The following is a 7,908-nucleotide window of genomic DNA, read 5'->3' as shown; positions in this document are numbered from 1 at the left end:
AAAGAGGAGGAGGTGGAGAAGGGGGAGGAGGATGGAGAGGAGGAGGAGGACAAGGAGGAGGATGACGAGGAGGTGGAGGAGGGCCAGGAGGAGGACCAGGAGGAGGAGGAGAAGGAGCAGGCGGAGGGCCGGGGGAGGAGGATGAGGAAGAGGAGGAGGAGAAAGATGACAAGTAGTAGGAGGAGAAGGTTCTTGTGCCTATAGAAACTTAAAATCTTCCCCCATTTGCTCTAGCCTGACTATTCTTCCAAAGACAGTGCTTCCCACTGCCGCATTCTATACAAGCCCTCTCCGGAGGATGAAAGCTTTGGCCATGCATTTTTCTTATTTGCCTTCCACCACGTGTGAAAAACTGGGGGAGAGAGGGTGAAATGCATTTAACTAGAACCTCCCAGCGCTACTAGCAAGCAAATTATTTAACAGCGATTACAGTTGTGGTTTCTGGAATAAACCATTTCCAATCACACCGTTGTCTTGCTCTGGATTACGCATCCAGCGTGTCCTGGGCTCATGGTACGGAGAATAGCTGAAGGAGAAAGTCCCTGGACAGGAAATGTGTCTATTATTACAGTGTACTCTCCCAAGCCTGTTGTACAGCGCTCTGCACACAGTAAGTGCTCAATAAATACGACTGACTGACTGACGGACTGCTTTATACTAAAACCAGAGGAATGGGAATTGGAATTAATTAATATGGTATTTAAGCACTTACTACGTGCCAGGCACTGTACTAAGCACTGGGGTGGAAACGGCATAAGTGCTTAGTTTGTGCAAAGCACTGTTCTAAGCGCTGGGGAGGTTACAAGGTGATCAGGTTGTCCCATGGGGGGGCTCACAGTCTTCAGCCCCATTTTACAGATGAGGTAACTGAGGCCCAGAGAAGTTAAGTGACTAGCCCAAAGTCACACAGCTGACAATTGGCAGAGCCGGGATTTGAACCCATGACCTCTGATTCCAAAGCCCGGGCTCTTTCCACTGAGCCCTGCTGCTTCTCATGAGAAGTAAGGGCGGACATCAGAATGGGGGTTGATCTCCTAGATGAGAAGCCGCAAGGCTTAGTGCAGAGAGCACAAGCCTGGGAGTCGGAAGGACCTGAGTTCTAATCCTGCCTCTGCCCCTTACCTGCTGTGGGACCTCGAGCAAATCACTTCACTTCTCCGGGCCTCAGCTACCTCATCTGTAAAATGGGGATTAAGACTGTGAGGAGGGACTATGTCCAACCCGATTTGCTTGTATCTACCCCAGCACTCAGTACAGTGCCTGGCACATAGTAAGCGCTTAACAAATGTCATTTCTTTTTTTAAAAAAATGACATCAAGTAGCAGGACTGTATTACCACGAGCGAGCTCCCGGACCCCATCGGTCCTCCAGCAACGAAGCAGTTCTCATGGCAACACACATCCGTTGAGGGGGACTTGGGAGGGGAGAGGATGAAAACTGGGGATCGTTACCTGCCGAATGGGAAATGGAAATCGTGCAGGCCCAGAAGGCAGAGAAAACGATGCACAGACCTGGTGAAATGACTCTAATAGTGCCCCGCCGCTGTAAAGGATTATGAGGAGAGCAGAGTGGCAGCAGGCAGGGCAGCCTGGTGGGCGGACATGGGAAGAGGGGTTGATCCCCTAGAACAAAGGCTAACTGAAGTTTGGGATGCCAGCTGGACAGGGAGGCAAACCCGAGCTCTTTCCACTACGCCACACTGCTTCTCAATCAATCAATCGTATTTATTGAGTGCTTTCTGTGTGCAGAGCACCGTACTAAGCGCTTGGGAAGTACAAGTTGGCAACATATTGAGACAGTCCCTACCCAACAGTGGGCTAACAGTCTAGAAGTCTCATTATTAAGGCCACATCTCCTCCAAGAGGCCTACCCCAATCAAACCCTCTTTTCCCCAGAGGCTCGCCCTCCTTTCTGCATTATCTATACACTTGGACCCGTGACCTTTGGGCATTTGATATTCACCCCACCCTCAACCCCACAGCGCTTTCGTATAAATCTTTAAATTATATATCATCAATTACTTATATTAGTGCCCATCTCCCCCTCTAGACTGTAAGCTCATTGTGGGCAGGGAATGTGTCCGCTAACTCTGTTGCACTGTACTCTCCTAAGGGCTTAGTTCGGTGCCCTGCACATAGTAAGCACTCTATAAATACCATTGATTGATCCGATTGATCCCTCTGCTCACTGTAAATGCTCAGAGGGATTGATGGAATCGAAACTGTAGCCGACAGAAGGAAAAGCGTGACCGCCAGGAGGAAAGAAGAGAGAGAAAGACAGTTATAAGGAAAGATGAGTAAATGGTTCAAAGGTATGGTGAGGCTAACAAAAAGAGTGTGACTGATATGGATTTGGTACATACTATGTGCAGAGCACTGTATTAAGTGCTCAGGAGAGTTAAATACAATGGAATCGTTAAGCCCTGCCCACGGAAATGAAGCACAAAAGAAGGTTAGGACGAAGCAAGGAGGACTAAATTGCTGGGAAAGGTAACGGTGACCAGGTAATTAATCTAATAGACTACCAGATATGTGAAAATAACAATGGCCCAAATATTTCTGAGGTTATCTGCACGGCTGCATTACATTTTTACTGTAGTAAATGATCCTCTCTCCTCTCAGGGTCGCACCTGGAGAGTTTCCAGTACTCTACCAGTCTCGGCTACAGAAGGGAGAGTCAAACAGTGGCCTACCCATTCCATTCCTAGATTGGGCAGTGGCTAGTGAGTGGCAGGCAATCTGCTATAAGTCAAAATTCATCCATGCTGGGCAGCAGCAGCATGGGAGAGAGTCGAGGACGGAGACTTGAGCTTACCGAGTGGAAGGCGGCAAACGGTTAACCACTTCCGTATTTTGACCAAGAAAACTCTATGGATATGCTACGGGAATAATTGCAGGTGGACAGCGGGGCAATCTGGGAGAGATGTGTCTGTGGTGTCGCTATGCATAGGAAATGACTCGACGGCGTAAGACAAGACAAGAAATTATCCTCATTTTTCAGGTTTCAGCTCTGGTTGGAGCTCAGTGAACACCGTCTTGGAAACCAAATGATGGAAAAACACTTACGATGCTCCCACTTATGTTTTCTCCTCACAGACACAACATACCTATTTCCTGTAGCTACGTTACCCCTCTTGATCATAGCTTTATGATGTCAGGAAAGGTCCCCCAAGACCCTTCAAGTATTCATTCAATCATATTTATTGAGCGCTTACCGTGTGCAGAGCACTGTACTAAGCGCTTGGGAAGTACAAGTTGGCAACATATAGAGACAGTCTCTACCCAACAGCGGGCTCATAGTCTAGAAGGATGAGACACCGTGAGTCTCATCCCCTGGTAAAAAAAAAAAGACAGTTCATTCTGCCCGATACAGGTTGGAGAAGTTTAGTAACGGTTACTCACTGGACCATTATGCTCATAAATTAATAACAGCTCTATTTCTGCGACTCCATCTATTATTCAACAGCTGCATCCTCACTGGTTAGCGTGCAGTCTCGTTTGGATGGCAAAACCAATAAGGAAACTAACTAGCCTGCAAGCGCAGACGGAGAACCCGGAGCAAGAAGGAGTAATTTGTCATTTTATGTGTAAGGTGGTTTCTCACTATTGACTCGTCGGATGACTTTTAATGGACTTCGATAAATAAAAGTCGATCATTTGAAGAAATGTAATTCAGTGTAATAGAGTGAAGTTATTTAGCATTTAAAATATTTATATAATACGGCAGCGGGATGCTGGGGGAAGAGAGGCCTGCATCGCAAGACAGACTTTACTTTTTAATCAAGTGCTGCTCAGTTGTATTTCTTTATGATAATGCTTGGTGGCTATGGTGTACCTGTGCGTTTTAACGAGACTCATGCAGTAAGACCGGCTAACAAAATGTAATATCATGTATGGTACTTTTAAAAAGCTGTCCATTTATTATTATGTAAAATTAACTTTTAATTCATCAGTAAATAATGAATTAATTAGCAAAGTTAACAAAAGTGGGAGCATCCTAAGTGTTTTTCGATCATTTGGTTTCCAAAATGGTGTTCACCACGTTAACACAGTCACTTCTCCTTTCTGACCTTCCAGCCTTCTGTCTCTCCCCACTCCAGTCCATACTTCACTCTGCTGCCTGGATCATCTTTTTACAGAAACGTGCAGGACATGTTACCCTCCAACCCGCCTCAAAAATCTCGTGGTTGCCCATCCACCTCCATATCAAACACAAGCTCCTCATCATTACCTTTAAAGCGCTCCATCACCTTGCCCCTCCTATCTCTCCCTGCTTTTCTCCTTCTACAACCCAGCCCACACACTTGGCTCCTCTGGTGTTAACCTTTTTACTCTGTCTCCATCTGGTCTGTCTCACCTCCGACCCCTGGCCCACATCCCGTCTCTGGCATGGAATGCCCTCTCTCCTCAAAGCCTCTTTCCCTCTTCAAAGACTTTTCGAAGGCCCATCTCCTCCAAGAGATCTTACCACGATAAACCCCACCTTTCCTCACCTCCCACTCCCTTCTGCTTCTCACTGGCTTGTTCCCTTTCCCCCTGCCCCAGCCCCACAGCACTTATGTACATATCTGTCATTTTATTTATTTGTATTGATCTCTGTCTCCCCCCACTAGACTGTCATCTTTGTGAGCAGGGAATGTCACTGTTTACCGTTGGATTTCATTCTTTCACTCATTCTTATTTTGTTAGTATGTTTGGTTTTGTTCTCTGTCTCCCCCTTTTAGACTGTGAGCCCACTGTTGGGTAGGGACTGTCTCTATATGTTGCCAATTTGTACTTCCCAAGCGCTTAGTACAGTGCTCTGCACATAGTAAATGCTCAAAAAATACGATTGATGATGATGATGATTCATTGTCGTATTTATTGAGCTCTTACTGTGTGCAAAGCACTGTCCTAAGCGCTTGGACTCACAGGACTTGGGGGTCTAATCCCAGCTCTGACAGTTGTCTGCTGTGTGACCTTGGGTAAGTCACTTAACTTCTGTGTGCCTCAGTTACGTCATCTGTAAAATGGGGATTAAGACTGTGGGCCCCCACAACCTGATTACCCTGTATTCATTCATTTATTCATTAATTCAATCGTATTTACTGGGCGTTTACTGTGTGCAGAGCATTTTATTAAGCGCTTGGGAAGTACAATGATGGTATTTGTTAAGTGCTTACTATGTGGGGGGATGCAAGGTAATCAGGTTGTCCCACATGGGGCTCACAGTTTTAATCCCCATTTTACAGATGAAGTAACTGAGGCACAGAGAAGTTAATGACTTGCCCAAAGTCACACAGCCGATGAATAGCGGAGCTGGGATTAGAACTCATGACCTCTGACTACCAAGCCCGTGTTCTTTCCACTGAGCCATGCTGCTTCTGATTTACCCCAGTGCTTAGAACAGTGCTAGGCACATAGTAAGTGCCTAACAAATACCATTATTATTATTAGTATTTCCCAAGAGCTTAGTACAGTGTTCACGCAGTAAGCGCTTAATAAATACGAATGACTGAATGAATGAATCGATGTGCTTATTTATTATTATTACGGTATTTATCAGTTGCTCATTTTGTGCTGAATACTGGGCTTAGTGCTGTGGTACAAGATAAATTGGATGTGGTCTCAGTCCCTGAGTGGGTACACAATGAAAATGGAGGAGGAAGAGCACATACGAAACAGCAATAAGTTACAATAACAAATTACAAACCATGAGAGCAGGGAAAAATAAAAAAAAAGAGAAACAATAAAATTGAGGTATTTGTTAACGTGTTAAGTGCAGGATACAACGAGTCATACATAATAAGCTCCTTGTGGGCAGGGAACGTATGTGAGCTCCTCTAGACTGTGCGCTCGTTGTGGGCAGGAATGTGTCTATTTATTGTTCTACTCTCCCAAGCGCTTAGTCCTGTGCTCTGCACACAGTAAGCTCTCAACAAATACGTTGGAACGAATGAATGAATCTACCAGCTCTGTTAGACTGTGCTCTCTGAAGCGCTTAATACAGCGCCCTGCACATGGTAAGCACTGAGTAAAAATAATAATGATATTTGTTAAGTGCTTACTATGTGCCAAGCACTGTTCTAAACGCTGGGGTAGATGCAGGATAATCAGGTTGTCCGAAGGGGGGCTCGCAATATTAATCGCCATTTTACAGACGAGGTCACCGAGGCCCAGAGAAGCAGCGTGGCTTAGCGGAGTCAGAGGCCGTGGGTTCAAATCCCGATTGTCAGCTGTGTGACTTTGGGCAAGTCACTTCACGTCTCTGAGGCCCTCATCTGTAAAATGGGGATGAAGACTGTGAGCCTCCTGTGGGACAACCTCATCACCCTGTAACCCCCCCAGTGCTTAGAACAGCGCTTGGCGCATAGTAAGTGCTTAATAAATGCCATCATCATCATCATTATTATATTATTATTATTATTAAGTGACTTACCCAAGGTCGCACAGCAGACAGGTGGCAGGGCCGGGGTGAGACCTCAAGTCCTGTGAGTCCAAGCGCTTTGGGCCCTGCTTTGCACATGGTGAGCGCTCAATAAATACGACTGAGTGAGTGAGTGAGTGAGTGAATGAATGACTCCCAGCTGTGTGCTCGAGACACTAGGCCTCGCTGCTTCCCTTTCCCTCCACAGCGAGTCCAAGCGCTTCGGGCAGTGCTTTGCACACAGTGAGCGCTCAATAGAAACGACTGAGTGAGTGAATGAATGAATGACTCCCAGGTCTATGCTCGAGCCACTAGGGCGCGCTGTTTCCCTTTCCCGCCACAGCGAGTTCTCCGGCGCGGGGAGGGGGCGGGGCCTGGAGGGAAGGGGCGGGGACTGACGAGAATGGGCGGGGCCTGGAGGGAGTGGGCGGGGTGATTGAGGGAAGGGGCGTGGCCTATAGGGGTGGGCGTGGAAAGGGGCGGGGCCCGGAGGGAGGGGCGGGGCCTGGAGGGAATTGACGAGGCCTGGAGGGGGCGTGGCGTGGCACGGGAATGGGCGGGGTCCTGGAGGGGCGGGGCTTGGAGGAAGGGGCGGGGCTTGGAGGAAGGGGCGGGGCCTGTCTCTGCTCTACGCACGGTAAGCGCGCAATAAATGCGATTGAATGAATGAATGAATCAATCAATCAATCGTGTTTATTGAGCGCTTACTATGTGCAGAGCACTGTACTAAGCGCTTGGGAAGTACAAATTGGCATCACAGACAGTCCCTACCCAACAGTGGGCTCACAGTCTAAAAGGGGGAGACAGAACAGAACCAAACATACCAACAAAATAAAATAAGTAGGATAGAAATGTACAAGTAAAATAAATAAATAAATAAATAGAGTAATAAATATGTACAACCATATATACATATATACAGGTGCTGTGAATGAACTTGTACTTCCCGAGCGCTTAGTCCTGCGCTCTGCACATAGTAAGCGCCCAATAAATACGATTGAATGAATGAACTTGTACTTCCCGAGCGCTTAGTCCAGTGCCCTGCACACAGTAAGCGCCCAATACGATTGAGTGAATGAACTTGTACTTCCCAAGCGCTTAGTCCAGTGCCCTGCACACAGTAAGCGCTCAATAAATACGATTGAGTGAATGAACTTGTACTTCCTAAGCGCTTAGTAAAGCTCTCTGCACACAGCGCTCAATAAATACGATTGAGTGAATGAACTTGAACTTCCCAAGCGCTTAGTCCAGTGTCCTGCACACAGTAAGCGCTCAATAAATACGATTGAGTGAATGAACTTGTACTTCCCAAGCGGTTAGTCCAGTGCTCTACATCATCATCATCATCATCAATCGTATTTATTGAGCGCTTACTATGTGCAGAGCACTGGACTAAGCGCTTGGGAAGTACAAATTGGCAACATATAGAGACAGTCCCTACCCAACAGTGGGCTCACAGTCTAAAAGGGGGAGACAGAGAACAAAACCAAACATACTAACAAA

The 7,908-nt window shown here is 46.8% G+C and overlaps 1 non-coding gene across 1 annotated transcript; it reads left to right on the top strand.

Moving 5' to 3' along the window:
* Nucleotides 1–2,611: 2,611 nt before the first annotated feature.
* LOC119943138 lies at nt 2,612–2,749 on the top strand. Its single transcript, XR_005455615.1, has one exon. It is a non-coding gene; the product is annotated as a small nucleolar RNA SNORA7 (small nucleolar RNA).
* The last annotated feature ends 5,159 nt before the right edge of the window (nt 2,750–7,908 follow it).

The sequence above is a fragment of the Tachyglossus aculeatus genome, chromosome 21, assembly GCF_015852505.1.
Source record: "Tachyglossus aculeatus isolate mTacAcu1 chromosome 21, mTacAcu1.pri, whole genome shotgun sequence".
Lineage (NCBI taxonomy): Eukaryota > Metazoa > Chordata > Mammalia > Monotremata > Tachyglossidae > Tachyglossus > Tachyglossus aculeatus.
The sequence above is the reverse complement of the archived record's forward strand: the minus strand, read 5'-3'. Positions and strand labels throughout refer to the sequence as shown.